Source organism: Genypterus blacodes, unplaced genomic scaffold (genome assembly GCF_046128005.1).
Source record: "Genypterus blacodes isolate CSIRO-AG114 ecotype Tasmania unplaced genomic scaffold, CSIRO-AGI_Gbla_v1 ptg000039l_1, whole genome shotgun sequence".
NCBI lineage: Eukaryota > Metazoa > Chordata > Actinopteri > Ophidiiformes > Ophidiidae > Genypterus > Genypterus blacodes.
This window is the reverse complement of record NW_027466852.1, coordinates 2,800,750-2,818,588: the sequence shown is the minus strand read 5'-3', so window position 1 is coordinate 2,818,588 and position 17,839 is coordinate 2,800,750. Positions and strand designations below refer to the sequence as shown.

The 17,839-nt window shown below is 42.4% G+C and overlaps 19 non-coding genes across 19 annotated transcripts; all 19 read right to left on the bottom strand.

Moving 5' to 3' along the window:
• Nucleotides 1-441: 441 nt before the first annotated feature.
• LOC142997345 (5S ribosomal RNA) lies at nt 442-560 on the bottom strand. Its single transcript, XR_012962074.1, has one exon. It is a non-coding gene; the product is annotated as a 5S ribosomal RNA (ribosomal RNA).
• A 489-nt stretch (nt 561-1,049) lies between these two features.
• On the bottom strand, nt 1,050-1,168 carry LOC142998856 (5S ribosomal RNA). Its single transcript, XR_012963144.1, has one exon. It is a non-coding gene; the product is annotated as a 5S ribosomal RNA (ribosomal RNA).
• Nucleotides 1,169-1,909: 741 nt separating this feature from the next.
• LOC142997333 (5S ribosomal RNA) lies at nt 1,910-2,028 on the bottom strand. Its single transcript, XR_012962063.1, has one exon. It is a non-coding gene; the product is annotated as a 5S ribosomal RNA (ribosomal RNA).
• A 489-nt stretch (nt 2,029-2,517) lies between these two features.
• LOC142998710 (5S ribosomal RNA) lies at nt 2,518-2,636 on the bottom strand. Its single transcript, XR_012963008.1, has one exon. It is a non-coding gene; the product is annotated as a 5S ribosomal RNA (ribosomal RNA).
• A 729-nt stretch (nt 2,637-3,365) lies between these two features.
• On the bottom strand, nt 3,366-3,484 carry LOC142997086 (5S ribosomal RNA). The gene has a single exon (XR_012961824.1). It is a non-coding gene; the product is annotated as a 5S ribosomal RNA (ribosomal RNA).
• Nucleotides 3,485-3,968: 484 nt separating this feature from the next.
• On the bottom strand, nt 3,969-4,087 carry LOC142997700 (5S ribosomal RNA). Its single transcript, XR_012962413.1, has one exon. It is a non-coding gene; the product is annotated as a 5S ribosomal RNA (ribosomal RNA).
• Nucleotides 4,088-4,824: 737 nt separating this feature from the next.
• LOC142998639 (5S ribosomal RNA) lies at nt 4,825-4,943 on the bottom strand. Its single transcript, XR_012962940.1, has one exon. It is a non-coding gene; the product is annotated as a 5S ribosomal RNA (ribosomal RNA).
• A 729-nt stretch (nt 4,944-5,672) lies between these two features.
• Nucleotides 5,673-5,791, bottom strand: LOC142998637 (5S ribosomal RNA). The gene has a single exon (XR_012962938.1). It is a non-coding gene; the product is annotated as a 5S ribosomal RNA (ribosomal RNA).
• Nucleotides 5,792-6,516: 725 nt separating this feature from the next.
• LOC142997321 (5S ribosomal RNA) lies at nt 6,517-6,635 on the bottom strand. Its single transcript, XR_012962052.1, has one exon. It is a non-coding gene; the product is annotated as a 5S ribosomal RNA (ribosomal RNA).
• Nucleotides 6,636-7,124: 489 nt separating this feature from the next.
• On the bottom strand, nt 7,125-7,243 carry LOC142997310 (5S ribosomal RNA). Its single transcript, XR_012962041.1, has one exon. It is a non-coding gene; the product is annotated as a 5S ribosomal RNA (ribosomal RNA).
• Nucleotides 7,244-7,980: 737 nt separating this feature from the next.
• LOC142997299 (5S ribosomal RNA) lies at nt 7,981-8,099 on the bottom strand. Its single transcript, XR_012962030.1, has one exon. It is a non-coding gene; the product is annotated as a 5S ribosomal RNA (ribosomal RNA).
• Nucleotides 8,100-8,588: 489 nt separating this feature from the next.
• On the bottom strand, nt 8,589-8,707 carry LOC142997288 (5S ribosomal RNA). The gene has a single exon (XR_012962019.1). It is a non-coding gene; the product is annotated as a 5S ribosomal RNA (ribosomal RNA).
• Nucleotides 8,708-9,442: 735 nt separating this feature from the next.
• LOC142997583 (5S ribosomal RNA) lies at nt 9,443-9,561 on the bottom strand. Its single transcript, XR_012962302.1, has one exon. It is a non-coding gene; the product is annotated as a 5S ribosomal RNA (ribosomal RNA).
• A 489-nt stretch (nt 9,562-10,050) lies between these two features.
• On the bottom strand, nt 10,051-10,169 carry LOC142998768 (5S ribosomal RNA). The gene has a single exon (XR_012963063.1). It is a non-coding gene; the product is annotated as a 5S ribosomal RNA (ribosomal RNA).
• Nucleotides 10,170-10,902: 733 nt separating this feature from the next.
• LOC142998761 (5S ribosomal RNA) lies at nt 10,903-11,021 on the bottom strand. Its single transcript, XR_012963056.1, has one exon. It is a non-coding gene; the product is annotated as a 5S ribosomal RNA (ribosomal RNA).
• Nucleotides 11,022-11,510: 489 nt separating this feature from the next.
• Nucleotides 11,511-11,629, bottom strand: LOC142997275 (5S ribosomal RNA). Its single transcript, XR_012962008.1, has one exon. It is a non-coding gene; the product is annotated as a 5S ribosomal RNA (ribosomal RNA).
• A 727-nt stretch (nt 11,630-12,356) lies between these two features.
• Nucleotides 12,357-12,475, bottom strand: LOC142997263 (5S ribosomal RNA). Its single transcript, XR_012961997.1, has one exon. It is a non-coding gene; the product is annotated as a 5S ribosomal RNA (ribosomal RNA).
• A 489-nt stretch (nt 12,476-12,964) lies between these two features.
• LOC142998693 (5S ribosomal RNA) lies at nt 12,965-13,083 on the bottom strand. The gene has a single exon (XR_012962991.1). It is a non-coding gene; the product is annotated as a 5S ribosomal RNA (ribosomal RNA).
• Nucleotides 13,084-13,806: 723 nt separating this feature from the next.
• Nucleotides 13,807-13,925, bottom strand: LOC142997252 (5S ribosomal RNA). The gene has a single exon (XR_012961986.1). It is a non-coding gene; the product is annotated as a 5S ribosomal RNA (ribosomal RNA).
• Between the last annotated feature and the right edge of the window lie 3,914 nt (nt 13,926-17,839).

The window sequence follows — 17,839 nt, the reverse complement described above, 5'->3', positions numbered from 1 at the left end:
TCATGTGCATTTATTCTTCATATATTATGACCATGTACAATACTGGTTTTCTGATTGTGTGCTTTCATATATCTTTCCTAATGTAACTTCAATGTTTTTTGAAATGTTTATGGGTTCAAAGCCAGCTGGAACCATCTTTGGCTTTTCCTCACTTCCACACACACACACACACACACACACGGTCTCTCTCTCTCTCTCTCTCTCTCTCTCTCTCTCTCTCTGTGTGTGGGGAGGGGGCGTATACAGAATACCAGGACAGAGGGAGTGTTAATTTGCAAATTGTAGAAGTTTCTCAGTTATATTCCTTTTTAAAGCTCTTTAAATGTTATTGTACTTTTGTACAGCTGTGCAGCATTGAGTGAAGTGTAAAAAGCTGCAATAATATTTCCTGAAATGACAGTGAAGGAGAAACAGCGCCCCCCGCTGCTTAGAGGGCGAAAATGCTTACGGCACCGGGTATTCCCAGGCGGTCTCCCATCCAAGTACTAACCCGGCCCGACCCTGCTTAGCTTCCGAGATCGGACGAGATCGGGCGTGTTCAGAGTGGTATGGCCGTAAACGAGGAGTGCAGCCACACACAGGCTCTTTATAGGTGAGACAGACCCGGGTCAAGTCACTGTGCACACAAAGATACCAAACTACGTTTTTGGAAAATAATTTATGATCCAAATCAACATTTAAAGCTTTGGTGATGGAGGGTTAGGTCAGGAGAAATGAATTTCTCCTCTTTTCCTCTCCTTTTCTCTCTTTTTTTTCTTATCTTGTCTTCTACCCCAGTGTCATTTAGTAAATATTATTGTCGCATTTTACACTTCACTCAATGCTGCACAGCTGTAGAACTTTCTTCATCTTTGTTCATATAATTGTGATGTTGAATAATTAGCCAATTGAAAGAGGTTCTCAGTTATATTCCTTTTTAAAGCTCTTTAAATGTTATTGTACTTTTGTACAGCTGTGCAGCATTGAGTGAAGTGTAAAAAGCTGCAATAATATTTCCTGAAATGACAGTGAAGGAGAAACAGCGCCCCCCGCTGCTTAGAGGGCAAAAATGCTTACGGCACCAGGTATTCCCAGGCGGTCTCCCATCCAAGTACTAACCCGGCCCGACCCTGCTTAGCTTCCTAGATCGGACGAGATCGGGCGTGTTCAGAGTGGTATGGCCGTAAACGAGGAGTGCAGCCACACACAGGCTCTTTATAGGTGAGACAGACCCGGGTCAAGTCATTGTGTACACACAACTACGTTAAAGTTCATGAATATCACAATTAACATGATGCCTTCATTAGAAACACACATTTCTGGTTAGTCAAGTCTTACCTCATGAAACTGATAATCCACACATAGAACATAAAAAGTGACCACTAACAACTCCTATTCTCACGATGGTCATCATCATCATCTTCATCATCTTCATCATCATCTTCATCATCACACAGTGGCTCGTCTCATTCACTTCTCATGTGCATTTATTCTTCATATATTATGACCATGTACAATACTGGTTTTCTGATTGTGTGCTTTCATATATCTTTCCTAATGTAACTTCAATGTTTTTTGAAATGTTTATGGGTTCAAAGCCAGCTGGAACCATCTTTGGCTTTTCCTCACTTCCACACACACACACACACACACACACACGGTCTCTCTCTCTCTCTCTCTCTCTCTCTCTCTCTCTCTCTCTCTCTCTCTGTGTGTGGGGAGGGGGCGTATACAGAATACCAGGACAGAGGGAGTGTTAATTTGCAAATTGTAGAAGTTTCTCAGTTATATTCCTTTTTAAAGCTCTTTAAATGTTATTGTACTTTTGTACAGCTGTGCAGCATTGAGTGAAGTGTAAAAAGCTGCAATAATATTTCCTGAAATGACAGTGAAGGAGAAACAGCGCCCCCCGCTGCTTAGAGGGCGAAAATGCTTACGGCACCGGGTATTCCCAGGCGGTCTCCCATCCAAGTACTAACCCGGCCCGACCCTGCTTAGCTTCCGAGATCGGACGAGATCGGGCGTGTTCAGAGTGGTATGGCCGTAAACGAGGAGTGCAGCCACACACAGGCTCTGTATAGGTGAGACAGACCCGGGTCAAGTCACTGTGCACACAAAGATACCAAACTACGTTTTTGGAAAATAATTTATGATCCAAATCAACATTTAAAGCTTTGGTGATGGAGGGTTAGGTCAGGAGAAATGAATTTCTCCTCTTTTCCTCTCCTTTTCTCTCTTTTTTTTCTTATCTTGTCTTCTACCCCAGTGTCATTTAGTAAATATTATTGTCGCATTTTACACTTCACTCAATGCTGCACAGCTGTAGAACTTTCTTCATCTTTGTTCATATAATTGTGATGTTGAATAATTAGCCAATTGAAAGAGGTTCTCAGTTATATTCCTTTTTAAAGCTCTTTAAATGTTATTGTACTTTTGTACAGCTGTGCAGCATTGAGTGAAGTGTAAAAAGCTGCAATAATATTTCCTGAAATGACAGTGAAGGAGAAACAGCGCCCCCCGCTGCTTAGAGGGCGAAAATGCTTACGGCACCAGGTATTCCCAGGCGGTCTCCCATCCAAGTACTAACCCGGCCCGACCCTGCTTAGCTTCCGAGATCGGACAAGATCGGGCGTGTTCAGAGTGGTATGGCCGTAAACGAGGAGTGCAGCCACACACAGGCTCTTTATAGGTGAGACAGACCCGGGTCAAGTCATTGTGTACACACAACTACGTTAAAGTTCATGAATATCACAATTAACATGATGCCTTCATTAGAAACACACATTTCTGGTTAGTCAAGTCTTACCTCATGAAACTGATAATCCACACATAGAACATAAAAAGTGACCACTAACAACTCCTACGCTCACGATGGTCATCATCATCATCTTCATCATCTTCATCATCATCTTCATCATCACACAGTGGCTCGTCTCATTCACTTCTCATGTGCATTTATTCTTCATATATTATGACCATGTACAATACTGGTTTTCTGATTGTGTGCTTTCATATATCTTTCCTAATGTAACTTCAATGTTTTTTGAAATGTTTATGGGTTCAAAGCCAGCTGGAACCATCTTTGGCTTTTCCTCACTTCCACACACACACACACACACACACACGGTCTCTCTCTCTCTCTCTCTCTCTCTCTCTCTCTCTCTCTGTGTGTGGGGAGGGGGCGTATACAGAATACCAGGACAGAGGGAGTGTTAATTTGCAAATTGTAGAAGTTTCTCAGTTATATTCCTTTTTAAAGCTCTTTAAATGTTATTGTACTTTTGTACAGCTGTGCAGCATTGAGTGAAGTGTAAAAAGCTGCAATAATATTTCCTGAAATGACAGTGAAGGAGAAACAGCGCCCCCCGCTGCTTAGAGGGCGAAAATGCTTACGGCACCGGGTATTCCCAGGCGGTCTCCCATCCAAGTACTAACCCGGCCCGACCCTGCTTAGCTTCCGAGATCGGACGAGATCGGGCGTGGTCAGAGTGGTATGGCCGTAAAGGAGGAGCCACACACAGGCTCTTTATAGGTGAGACAGACCCGGGTCAAGTCACTGTGCACACAAAGATACCAAACTACGTTTTTGGAAAATAATTTATGATCCAAATCAACATTTAAAGCTTTGGTGATGGAGGGTTAGGTCAGGAGAAATGAATTTCTCCTCTTTTCCTCTCCTTTTCTCTCTTTTTTTTCTTATCTTGTCTTCTACCCCAGTGTCATTTAGTAAATATTATTGTCGCATTTTACACTTCACTCAATGCTGCACAGCTGTAGAACTTTCTTCATCTTTGTTCATATAATTGTGATGTTGAATAATTAGCCAATTGAAAGAGGTTCTCAGTTATATTCCTTTTTAAAGCTCTTTAAATGTTATTGTACTTTTGTACAGCTGTGCAGCATTGAGTGAAGTGTAAAAAGCTGCAATAATATTTCCTGAAATGACAGTGAAGGAGAAACAGCGCCCCCCGCTGCTTAGAGGGCAAAAATGCTTACGGCACCAGGTATTCCCAGGCGGTCTCCCATCCAAGTACTAACCCGGCCCGACCCTGCTTAGCTTCCGAGATCGGACGAGATCGGGCGTGTTCAGAGTGGTATGGCCGTAAACGAGGAGTGCAGCCACACACAGGCTCTTTATAGGTGAGACAGACCCGGGTCAAGTCATTGTGTACACACAACTACGTTAAAGTTCATGAATATCACAATTAAAATGATGCCTTCATTAGAAACACACATTTCTGGTTAGTCAAGTCTTACCTCATGAAACTGATAATCCACACATAGAACATAAAAAGTGACCACTAACAACTCCTATTCTCACGATGGTCATCATCATCATCTTCATCATCTTCATCATCATCTTCATCATCACACAGTGGCTCGTCTCATTCACTTCTCATGTGCATTTATTCTTCATATATTATGACCATGTACAATACTGGTTTTCTGATTGTGTGCTTTCATATATCTTTCCTAATGTAACTTCAATGTTTTTTGAAATGTTTATGGGTTCAAAGCCAGCTGGAACCATCTTTGGCTTTTCCTCACTTCCACACACACACACACACACACACACGGTCTCTCTCTCTCTCTCTCTCTCTCTCTCTCTCTCTCTCTCTCTCTCTGTGTGTGGGGAGGGGGCGTATACAGAATACCAGGACAGAGGGAGTGTTAATTTGCAAATTGTAGAAGTTTCTCAGTTATATTCCTTTTTAAAGCTCTTTAAATGTTATTGTACTTTTGTACAGCTGTGCAGCATTGAGTGAAGTGTAAAAAGCTGCAATAATATTTCCTGAAATGACAGTGAAGGAGAAACAGCGCCCCCCGCTGCTTAGAGGGCGAAAATGCTTACGGCACCGGGTATTCCCAGGCGGTCTCCCATCCAAGTACTAACCCGGCCCGACCCTGCTTAGCTTCCGAGATCGGACGAGATCGGGCGTGTTCAGCGTGGTATGGCCGTAAACGAGGAGTGCAGCCACACACAGGCTCTTTATAGGTGAGACAGACCCGGGTCAAGTCATTGTGTACACACAACTACGTTAAAGTTCATGAATATCACAATTAACATGATGCCTTCATTAGAAACACACATTTCTGGTTAGTCAAGTCTTACCTCATGAAACTGATAATCCACACATAGAACATAAAAAGTGACCACTAACAACTCCTACGCTCACGATGGTCATCATCATCATCTTCATCATCTTCATCATCATCTTCATCATCACACAGTGGCTCGTCTCATTCACTTCTCATGTGCATTTATTCTTCATATATTATGACCATGTACAATACTGGTTTTCTGATTGTGTGCTTTCATATATCTTTCCTAATGTAACTTCAATGTTTTTTGAAATGTTTATGGGTTCAAAGCCAGCTGGAACCATCTTTGGCTTTTCCTCACTTCCACACACACACACACACACACACACGGTCTCTCTCTCTCTCTCTCTCTCTCTCTCTCTCTCTCTCTGTGTGTGGGGAGGGGGCGTATACAGAATACCAGGACAGAGGGAGTGTTAATTTGCGAATTGTAGAAGTTTCTCAGTTATATTCCTTTTTAAAGCTCTTTAAATGTTATTGTACTTTTGTACAGCTGTGCAGCATTGAGTGAAGTGTAAAAAGCTGCAATAATATTTCCTGAAATGACAGTGAAGGAGAAACAGCGCCCCCCGCTGCTTAGAGGGCGAAAATGCTTACGGCACCGGGTATTCCCAGGCGGTCTCCCATCCAAGTACTAACCCGGCCCGACCCTGCTTAGCTTCCGAGATCGGACGAGATCGGGCGTGTTCAGCGTGGTATGGCCGTAAACGAGGAGTGCAGCCACACACAGGCTCTTTATAGGTGAGACAGACCCGGGTCAAGTCATTGTGTACACACAACTACGTTAAAGTTCATGAATATCACAATTAACATGATGCCTTCATTAGAAACACACATTTCTGGTTAGTCAAGTCTTACCTCATGAAACTGATAATCCACACATAGAACATAAAAAGTGACCACTAACAACTCCTACGCTCACGATGGTCATCATCATCATCTTCATCATCTTCATCATCATCTTCATCATCACACAGTGGCTCGTCTCATTCACTTCTCATGTGCATTTATTCTTCATATATTATGACCATGTACAATACTGGTTTTCTGATTGTGTGCTTTCATATATCTTTCCTAATGTAACTTCAATGTTTTTTGAAATGTTTATGGGTTCAAAGCCAGCTGGAACCATCTTTGGCTTTTCCTCACTTCCACACACACACACACACACACACACACACGGTCTCTCTCTCTCTCTCTCTCTCTCTCTCTCTGTGTGTGGGGAGGGGGCGTATACAGAATACCAGGACAGAGGGAGTGTTAATTTGCAAATTGTAGAAGTTTCTCAGTTATATTCCTTTTTAAAGCTCTTTAAATGTTATTGTACTTTTGTACAGCTGTGCAGCATTGAGTGAAGTGTAAAAAGCTGCAATAATATTTCCTGAAATGACAGTGAAGGAGAAACAGCGCCCCCCGCTGCTTAGAGGGCGAAAATGCTTACGGCACCGGGTATTCCCAGGCGGTCTCCCATCCAAGTACTAACCCGGCCCGACCCTGCTTAGCTTCCGAGATCGGACGAGATCGGGCGTGTTCAGAGTGGTATGGCCGTAAACGAGGAGTGCAGCCACACACAGGCTCTTTATAGGTGAGACAGACCCGGGTCAAGTCACTGTGCACACAAAGATACCAAACTACGTTTTTGGAAAATAATTTATGATCCAAATCAACATTTAAAGCTTTGGTGATGGAGGGTTAGGTCAGGAGAAATGAATTTCTCCTCTTTTCCTCTCCTTTTCTCTCTTTTTTTTCTTATCTTGTCTTCTACCCCAGTGTCATTTAGTAAATATTATTGGCGCATTTTACACTTCACTCAATGCTGCACAGCTGTAGAACTTTCTTCATCTTTGTTCATATAATTGTGATGTTGAATAATTAGCCAATTGAAAGAGGTTCTCAGTTATATTCCTTTTTAAAGCTCTTTAAATGTTATTGTACTTTTGTACAGCTGTGCAGCATTGAGTGAAGTGTAAAAAGCTGCAATAATATTTCCTGAAATGACAGTGAAGGAGAAACAGCGCCCCCCGCTGCTTAGAGGGCAAAAATGCTTACGGCACCGGGTATTCCCAGGCGGTCTCCCATCCAAGTACTAACCCGGCCCGACCCTGCTTAGCTTCCGAGATCGGACGAGATCGGGCGTGTTCAGAGTGGTATGGCCGTAAACGAGGAGTGCAGCCACACACAGGCTCTTTATAGGTGAGACAGACCCGGGTCAAGTCATTGTGTACACACAACTACGTTAAAGTTCATGAATATCACAATTAACATGATGCCTTCATTAGAAACACACATTTCTGGTTAGTCAAGTCTTACCTCATGAAACTGATAATCCACACATAGAACATAAAAAGTGACCACTAACAACTCCTACGCTCACGATGGTCATCATCATCATCTTCATCATCTTCATCATCATCTTCATCATCACACAGTGGCTCGTCTCATTCACTTCTCATGTGCATTTATTCTTCATATATTATGACCATGTACAATACTGGTTTTCTGATTGTGTGCTTTCATATATCTTTCCTAATGTAACTTCAATGTTTTTTGAAATGTTTATGGGTTCAAAGCCAGCTGGAACCATCTTTGGCTTTTCCTCACTTCCACACACACACACACACACACACACACACGGTCTCTCTCTCTCTCTCTCTCTCTCTCTCTCTCTCTCTCTCTCTGTGTGTGGGGAGGGGGCGTATACAGAATACCAGGACAGAGGGAGTGTTAATTTGCAAATTGTAGAAGTTTCTCAGTTATATTCCTTTTTAAAGCTCTTTAAATGTTATTGTACTTTTGTACAGCTGTGCAGCATTGAGTGAAGTGTAAAAAGCTGCAATAATATTTCCTGAAATGACAGTGAAGGAGAAACAGCGCCCCCCGCTGCTTAGAGGGCGAAAATGCTTACGGCACCGGGTATTCCCAGGCGGTCTCCCATCCAAGTACTAACCCGGCCCGACCCTGCTTAGCTTCCGAGATCGGACGAGATCGGGCGTGTTCAGAGTGGTATGGCCGTAAACTAGGAGTGCAGCCACACACAGGCTCTTCATAGGTGAGACAGACCCGGGTCAAGTCACTGTGCACACAAAGATACCAAACTACGTTTTTGGAAAATAATTTATGATCCAAATCAACATTTAAAGCTTTGGTGATGGAGGGTTAGGTCAGGAGAAATGAATTTCTCCTCTTTTCCTCTCCTTTTCTCTCTTTTTTTTCTTATCTTGTCTTCTACCCCAGTGTCATTTAGTAAATATTATTGTCGCATTTTACACTTCACTCAATGCTGCACAGCTGTAGAACTTTCTTCATCTTTGTTCATATAATTGTGATGTTGAATAATTAGCCAATTGAAAGAGGTTCTCAGTTATATTCCTTTTTAAAGCTCTTTAAATGTTATTGTACTTTTGTACAGCTGTGCAGCATTGAGTGAAGTGTAAAAAGCTGCAATAATATTTCCTGAAATGACAGTGAAGGAGAAACAGCGCCCCCCGCTGCTTAGAGGGCGAAAATGCTTACGGCACCGGGTATTCCCAGGCGGTCTCCCATCCAAGTACTAACCCGGCCCGACCCTGCTTAGCTTCCGAGATCGGACGAGATCGGGCGTGTTCAGAGTGGTATGGCCGTAAACGAGGAGTGCAGCCACACACAGGCTCTTTATAGGTGAGACAGACCCGGGTCAAGTCATTGTGTACACACAACTACGTTAAAGTTCATGAATATCACAATTAACATGATGCCTTCATTAGAAACACACATTTCTGGTTAGTCAAGTCTTACCTCATGAAACTGATAATCCACACATAGAACATAAAAAGTGACCACTAACAACTCCTACGCTCACGATGGTCATCATCATCATCTTCATCATCTTCATCATCATCTTCATCATCACACAGTGGCTCGTCTCATTCACTTCTCATGTGCATTTATTCTTCATATATTATGACCATGTACAATACTGGTTTTCTGATTGTGTGCTTTCATATATCTTTCCTAATGTAACTTCAATGTTTTTTGAAATGTTTATGGGTTCAAAGCCAGCTGGAACCATCTTTGGCTTTTCCTCACTTCCACACACACACACACACACACACACGGTCTCTCTCTCTCTCTCTCTCTCTCTCTCTCTCTCTCTCTCTCTCTGTGTGTGGGGAGGGGGCGTATACAGAATACCAGGACAGAGGGAGTGTTAATTTGCAAATTGTAGAAGTTTCTCAGTTATATTCCTTTTTAAAGCTCTTTAAATGTTATTGTACTTTTGTACAGCTGTGCAGCATTGAGTGAAGTGTAAAAAGCTGCAATAATATTTCCTGAAATGACAGTGAAGGAGAAACAGCGCCCCCCGCTGCTTAGAGGGCGAAAATGCTTACGGCACCAGGTATTCCCAGGCGGTCTCCCATCCAAGTACTAACCCGGCCCGACCCTGCTTAGCTTCCGAGATCGGACGAGATCGGGCGTGTTCAGAGTGGTATGGCCGTAAACGAGGAGTGCAGCCACACACAGGCTCTTTATAGGTGAGACAGACCCGGGTCAAGTCACTGTGCACACAAAGATACCAAACTACGTTTTTGGAAAATAATTTATGATCCAAATCAACATTTAAAGCTTTGGTGATGGAGGGTTAGGTCAGGAGAAATGAATTTCTCCTCTTTTCCTCTCCTTTTCTCTCTTTTTTTTCTTATCTTGTCTTCTACCCCAGTGTCATTTAGTAAATATTATTGTCGCATTTTACACTTCACTCAATGCTGCACAGCTGTAGAACTTTCTTCATCTTTGTTCATATAATTGTGATGTTGAATAATTAGCCAATTGAAAGAGGTTCTCAGTTATATTCCTTTTTAAAGCTCTTTAAATGTTATTGTACTTTTGTACAGCTGTGCAGCATTGAGTGAAGTGTAAAAAGCTGCAATAATATTTCCTGAAATGACAGTGAAGGAGAAACAGCGCCCCCCGCTGCTTAGAGGGCAAAAATGCTTACGGCACCGGGTATTCCCAGGCGGTCTCCCATCCAAGTACTAACCCGGCCCGACCCTGCTTAGCTTCTGAGATCGGACGAGATCGGGCGTGTTCAGAGTGGTATGGCCGTAAACGAGGAGTGCAGCCACACACAGGCTCTTTATAGGTGAGACAGACCCGGGTCAAGTCATTGTGTACACACAACTACGTTAAAGTTCATGAATGTCACAATTAACATGATGCCTTCATTAGAAACACACATTTCTGGTTAGTCAAGTCTTACCTCATGAAACTGATAATCCACACATAGAACATAAAAAGTGACCACTAACAACTCCTACGCTCACGATGGTCATCATCATCATCTTCATCATCTTCATCATCATCTTCATCATCACACAGTGGCTCGTCTCATTCACTTCTCATGTGCATTTATTCTTCATATATTATGACCATGTACAATACTGGTTTTCTGATTGTGTGCTTTCATATATCTTTCCTAATGTAACTTCAATGTTTTTTGAAATGTTTATGGGTTCAAAGCCAGCTGGAACCATCTTTGGCTTTTCCTCACTTCCACACACACACACACACACACACACGGTCTCTCTCTCTCTCTCTCTCTCTCTCTCTCTCTCTCTCTCTCTGTGTGTGGGGAGGGGGCGTATACAGAATACCAGGACAGAGGGAGTGTTAATTTGCAAATTGTAGAAGTTTCTCAGTTATATTCCTTTTTAAAGCTCTTTAAATGTTATTGTACTTTTGTACAGCTGTGCAGCATTGAGTGAAGTGTAAAAAGCTGCAATAATATTTCCTGAAATGACAGTGAAGGAGAAACAGCGCCCCCCGCTGCTTAGAGGGCAAAAATGCTTACGGCACCGGGTATTCCCAGGCGGTCTCCCATCCAAGTACTAACCCGGCCTGACCCTGCTTAGCTTCCGAGATCGGACGAGATCGGGCGTGTTCAGAGTGGTATGGCCGTAAACGAGGAGTGCAGCCACACACAGGCTCTTTATAGGTGAGACAGACCCGGGTCAAGTCACTGTGCACACAAAGATACCAAACTACGTTTTTGGAAAATAATTTATGATCCAAATCAACATTTAAAGCTTTGGTGATGGAGGGTTAGGTCAGGAGAAATGAATTTCTCCTCTTTTCCTCTCCTTTTCTCTCTTTTTTTTCTTATCTTGTCTTCTACCCCAGTGTCATTTAGTAAATATTATTGTCGCATTTTACACTTCACTCAATGCTGCACAGCTGTAGAACTTTCTTCATCTTTGTTCATATAATTGTGATGTTGAATAATTAGCCAATTGAAAGAGGTTCTCAGTTATATTCCTTTTTAAAGCTCTTTAAATGTTATTGTACTTTTGTACAGCTGTGCAGCATTGAGTGAAGTGTAAAAAGCTGCAATAATATTTCCTGAAATGACAGTGAAGGAGAAACAGCGCCCCCCGCTGCTTAGAGGGCAAAAATGCTTACGGCACCGGGTATTCCCAGGCGGTCTCCCATCCAAGTACTAACCCGGCCCGACCCTGCTTAGCTTCCGAGATCGGACGAGATCGGGCGTGTTCAGAGTGGTATGGCCGTAAACTAGGAGTGCAGCCACACACAGGCTCTTTATAGGTGAGACAGACCCGGGTCAAGTCATTGTGTAAACACAACTACGTTAAAGTTCATGAATATCACAATTAACATGATGCCTTCATTAGAAACACACATTTCTGGTTAGTCAAGTCTTACCTCATGAAACTGATAATCCACACATAGAACATAAAAAGTGACCACTAACAACTCCTACGCTCACGATGGTCATCATCATCATCTTCATCATCTTCATCATCATCTTCATCATCACACAGTGGCTCGTCTCATTCACTTCTCATGTGCATTTATTCTTCATATATTATGACCATGTACAATACTGGTTTTCTGATTGTGTGCTTTCATATATCTTTCCTAATGTAACTTCAATGTTTTTTGAAATGTTTATGGGTTCAAAGCCAGCTGGAACCATCTTTGGCTTTTCCTCACTTCCACACACACACACACACACACACACACACGGTCTCTCTCTCTCTCTCTCTCTCTCTCTCTCTCTGTGTGTGGGGAGGGGGCGTATACAGAATACCAGGACAGAGGGAGTGTTAATTTGCAAATTGTAGAAGTTTCTCAGTTATATTCCTTTTTAAAGCTCTTTAAATGTTATTGTACTTTTGTACAGCTGTGCAGCATTGAGTGAAGTGTAAAAAGCTGCAATAATATTTCCTGAAATGACAGTGAAGGAGAAACAGCGCCCCCCGCTGCTTAGAGGGCGAAAATGCTTACGGCACCGGGTATTCCCAGGCGGTCTCCCATCCAAGTACTAACCCGGCCCGACCCTGCTTAGCTTCCGAGATCGGACGAGATCGGGCGTGTTCAGAGTGGTATGGCCGTAAACGAGGAGTGCAGCCACACACAGGCTCTTTATAGGTGAGACAGACCCGGGTCAAGTCACTGTGCACACAAAGATACCAAACTACGTTTTTGGAAAATAATTTATGATCCAAATCAACATTTAAAGCTTTGGTGATGGAGGGTTAGGTCAGGAGAAATGAATTTCTCCTCTTTTCCTCTCCTTTTCTCTCTTTTTTTTCTTATCTTGTCTTCTACCCCAGTGTCATTTAGTAAATATTATTGTCGCATTTTACACTTCACTCAATGCTGCACAGCTGTAGAACTTTCTTCATCTTTGTTCATATAATTGTGATGTTGAATAATTAGCCAATTGAAAGAGGTTCTCAGTTATATTCCTTTTTAAAGCTCTTTAAATGTTATTGTACTTTTGTACAGCTGTGCAGCATTGAGTGAAGTGTAAAAAGCTGCAATAATATTTCCTGAAATGACAGTGAAGGAGAAACAGCGCCCCCCGCTGCTTAGAGGGCAAAAATGCTTACGGCACCGGGTATTCCCAGGCGGTCTCCCATCCAAGTACTAAACCGGCCCGACCCTGCTTAGCTTCCGAGATCGGACGAGATCGGGCGTGTTCAGAGTGGTATGGCCGTAAACGAGGAGTGCAGCCACACACAGGCTCTTTATAGGTGAGACAGACCCGGGTCAAGTCATTGTGTACACACAACTACGTTAAAGTTCATGAATATCACAATTAACATGATGCCTTCATTAGAAACACACATTTCTGGTTAGTCAAGTCTTACCTCATGAAACTGATAATCCACACATAGAACATAAAAAGTGACCACTAACAACTCCTACGCTCACGATGGTCATCATCATCATCTTCATCATCTTCATCATCATCTTCATCATCACACAGTGGCTCGTCTCATTCACTTCTCATGTGCATTTATTCTTCATATATTATGACCATGTACAATACTGGTTTTCTGATTGTGTGCTTTCATATATCTTTCCTAATGTAACTTCAATGTTTTTTGAAATGTTTATGGGTTCAAAGCCAGCTGGAACCATCTTTGGCTTTTCCTCACTTCCACACACACACACACACACACACACGGTCTCTCTCTCTCTCTCTCTCTCTCTCTCTCTCTGTGTGTGGGGAGGGGGCGTATACAGAATACCACGACAGAGGGAGTGTTAATTTGCAAATTGTAGAAGTTTCTGAGTTATATTCCTTTTTAAAGCTCTTTAAATGTTATTGTACTTTTGTACAGCTGTGCAGCATTGAGTGAAGTGTAAAAAGCTGCAATAATATTTCCTGAAATGACAGTGAAGGAGAAACAGCGCCCCCCGCTGCTTAGAGGGCGAAAATGCTTACGGCACCGGGTATTCCCAGGCGGTCTCCCATCCAAGTACTAACCCGGCCCGACCCTGCTTAGCTTCCGAGATCGGACGAGATCGGGCGTGTTCAGAGTGGTATGGCCGTAAACGAGGAGTGCAGCCACACACAGGCTCTTTATAGGTGAGACAGACCCGGGTCAAGTCACTGTGCACACAAAGATACCAAACTACGTTTTTGGAAAATAATTTATGATCCAAATCAACATTTAAAGCTTTGGTGATGGAGGGTTAGGTCAGGAGAAATGAATTTCTCCTCTTTTCCTCTCCTTTTCTCTCTTTTTTTTCTTATCTTGTCTTCTACCCCAGTGTCATTTAGTAAATATTATTGTCGCATTTTACACTTCACTCAATGCTGCACAGCTGTAGAACTTTCTTCATCTTTGTTCATATAATTGTGATGTTGAATAATTAGCCAATTGAAAGAGGTTCTCAGTTATATTCCTTTTTAAAGCTCTTTAAATGTTATTGTACTTTTGTACAGCTGTGCAGCATTGAGTGAAGTGTAAAAAGCTGCAATAATATTTCCTGAAATGACAGTGAAGGAGAAACAGCGCCCCCCGCTGCTTAGAGGGCAAAAATGCTTACGGCACCGGGTATTCCCAGGCGGTCTCCCATCCAAGTACTAACCCGGCCTGACCCTGCTTAGCTTCCGAGATCGGACGAGATCGGGCGTGTTTTTTTTTTTTTCTTTTATTATCAAAAAATAAATATTTTTACAAATACATTTTACACAAGTAAATACAAGTCATTTCAAATCAAATCAAATTATTTCCAACAATCCATAACACCATTCATCACATCTTTTTTTTTTTTTTCTTTTTTTTTTTCCTTCACCCATCACCCCTCACCCTTGACCTATTGACATTTGCACCCCACCCTGATTTCCACACACAAATAGACAGTTATCTTCCAGCACCTTTTGTTTGAAATTCTTGTCCCCACCATCCCACAGCAGACCCACATTCCTTTTCATAAAGTTACAGAAAAATCTCCAGATGTTCACTTTTTTGTCCTCGAAATGTGAATAGTTTCTCCGAAGTCTGATGACATGTTTGGCATAACTCAGAATGTAATTGATAAGCCATTTGTTCACCCCTGCTTTCCTTTCCTTATACCCAAATAGAAAAAACCTCTCCCATTTTTCCTTTTCCGTGATTGTGACTCTACATTTTTGAAAGCATTGGTCCAGTTTCTCAAAAAACACTTTTAACTCCTTACATTCAAAAATAAAGTGCCTAAATGTCTCCACTTCCACCTCACATATATCACAAACCTTGCTGTTGAGTCTATTTATCTGGTTTAGCACCAAATTGACAAATATTCTATTGTGTCTGAGCCTGAAATTTGTATCAAAGCACTCTGATGAAATGAACTTCACATTTAGATCTGACCAAATGTGCTCCCTCTGAAGCCCATGGAACTGCCTTAGCCATACTTCCTCAGCTGCCGCTTTCTTCTTTTCCTTTCCCAAAAACACTCTATATAGTATCTTGGAGTTAACTGATCGTATGTCATGCTCTTTCCCTCCTTGGATGAGGGAGAAACTGACCAACTCCAGAGCCTTCTCTGCCCTCCTCCCCTTCACCAGCGCCACCCAGCTACGAGGTAACCCCTCTAAAATTCTCTGGCATAGTCTTTTGATCTCTATTGGTCTCACTTTCCCTAATCTTCCCCTGACCTCCTGGATTACTTCCTCCTGCAGAAATCCACCACCTCTTTGGATAAAGTGCTTCACCTGATTTAAACCTAGTTCCTCCAAGTACCTCCCTGAAAATACCTTCCCCTGACACCTTATTGCCGGATTTCTGAAAACTGGTTGGTGTAACACCTGCTCCGCAGTCTCACATCTAAACTTTAAATCCCCCAGTAAAATATTCCACGCTTCAAGTATTTCCCCTGTAAATGCATTAACCTGTGCTCTTTCCCTTTGCTCCGTTTCCCTACATAGATTAAACACTCCTCTATTATCCCACCCCTGTAGGCAAGAGTCGAGGCACTTCTGCCACGCGTAAATCTTTGCGTTTCCCATAAATTTCCCTAACAGTCGAATCCGTGCACTAAGCTTTTTACTTTTCAGGTCCACCAATTTCAAACCGCCCTCCTTCTGCCCATTGATGAGCACCTTCCTGGCTATCAAATGCTGTTTTTTATTCCAGATGAAAGCACTCATCATGTCATTCAGCTTTCCTATTACCCTGTCCGGCATTTCACAGACTCTTAGCGCATACTGACACTTGGACAGGAGGAGGGCGTTAGTTACTATCATTTTACCCCTTAGATTCAATTTCCTCCCGGACCAGAAATCCAATCGCATTTTGATTTTTCCCTCTATTTCACCCCACGTTTGTTTTGTTGCTGCATCTCGATTCTTACCTACGTATACACCCAAAACCTTCACCATTTCATTTCTCTTTACAAAATTCCATTTATTTACACAAACGAAACCATCACCAAAGCCCATTAGCTCGGTTTTTTCCCCATTGATTTTGGCCCCAGATGCCCTCTCATAGCACTCTACATGCTGCAGCACCCTGTCTACACTCCTCTCATCCCTAACCGTAATACTTATGTCATCTGCGTACTGGTAGATTTTCGTGTCCGTTTTATCTTCCATTTCAATCCCCAAAATCCCTGGGTCCCTTCTAATGAGGGCAGACAAGGGTTCTGCCGCTATGGAGTATAACATAGCTGAAAGCGGGCATCCTTGCCTGATTGACCTCTCCAGAGCGAAGCTCTCAGTTAACCTCCCGTTTATTTTCACCCTACTGATGGCATTCCTATATATTAACCTGATCCATTTAGTGAAACCTTCCCCGAAACCCATCTTTCCCAGTGTTTTAAACAAAAAATCATGATCCACCCTATCAAACGCCTTCTCTAAATCAACCCCTATGTACAGCCCTCCCTTCTGATTCATTTTGTCAAAGATGTCCTGGATCGATAAGATGATGTCACTAATGTCTCTCCCTACCACACCATAACACTGACAGGGATTCACCACTGTGCCTATCACCTCCTTCAATCTGTTTGCCAGGATTTTAGCCAGTATTTTATAATCTGTATTTAGCAGACTAATTGGCCTATAATTCCCCAAATCACCTTTGTCACCCTTATTCTTATACACCACTCGGATTAGCCCCGTAAAGAAGTCCCCAGATGCTTTCCCCTCCCGCTCCATGCATTGAAAGATTCTCAGGAGAATTGGCTTTATCACCTGTTTAAAGGTGATGTAAAATTCCCCCGATAACCCATCCAGCCCTGGACTTTTGTTCTTATTCAAACCATTTATTGCTCTTTCCAATTCTTCCTCTGTTATGTTTTTATCACAGTCTGCTCTGTCCTCTTCCCCTAATTTTTTTTCTATCCCTTCAAAAACACTGTGGTCTGTAGAGTTTACCTCCATCTTTGAAAAAAGTTTTTTAAAATGTTTATGATCCACCTCCAGCATTTCCCCTGTCTTCTCCATTGTCTTACCCTCTTCATTTTTCAGGTTTTGCAGATGAGCTTTCTTTTGCTGTCTTTTTTCAAGCCCTAAAAAGAAACTTGTATTCTTTTCCCCTTCTAAAATATCCTTCATCCTTGATCTGATAGCTGCCCCTCTGCTCCGTTTCTTCTCAAGCTCATCTAATTGTTTTCTCAGCATGAGATATTTTAGATTGTTGAAGTTTTCCTCTGCAATCGACCTTTCCAGCTCTTTATTAATCTGGTCTCTTAAACTATACTCAGTCCTTCTTTCCTTCTCCATTTTATTTTTACAATAGTTTATTGTCACTTTTTTGATGTGCAATTTCACCTCCTCCCACCACTCCCCCATATTTATACAACCCTCACCCTGCAGTTCTCTTTTTCTTTCTTTCAGTAGATTTTCAACTTTCTCCCTATATTTTCCATCCAGCAAAACACTGTTATTTAAACACCATAACCCTCCACCTTTGTGCTCTTTCTCCCCCAGCTCCACCCATAACCTTGCATGATCGCTAAACCCTGTGAACTCATACCAGCA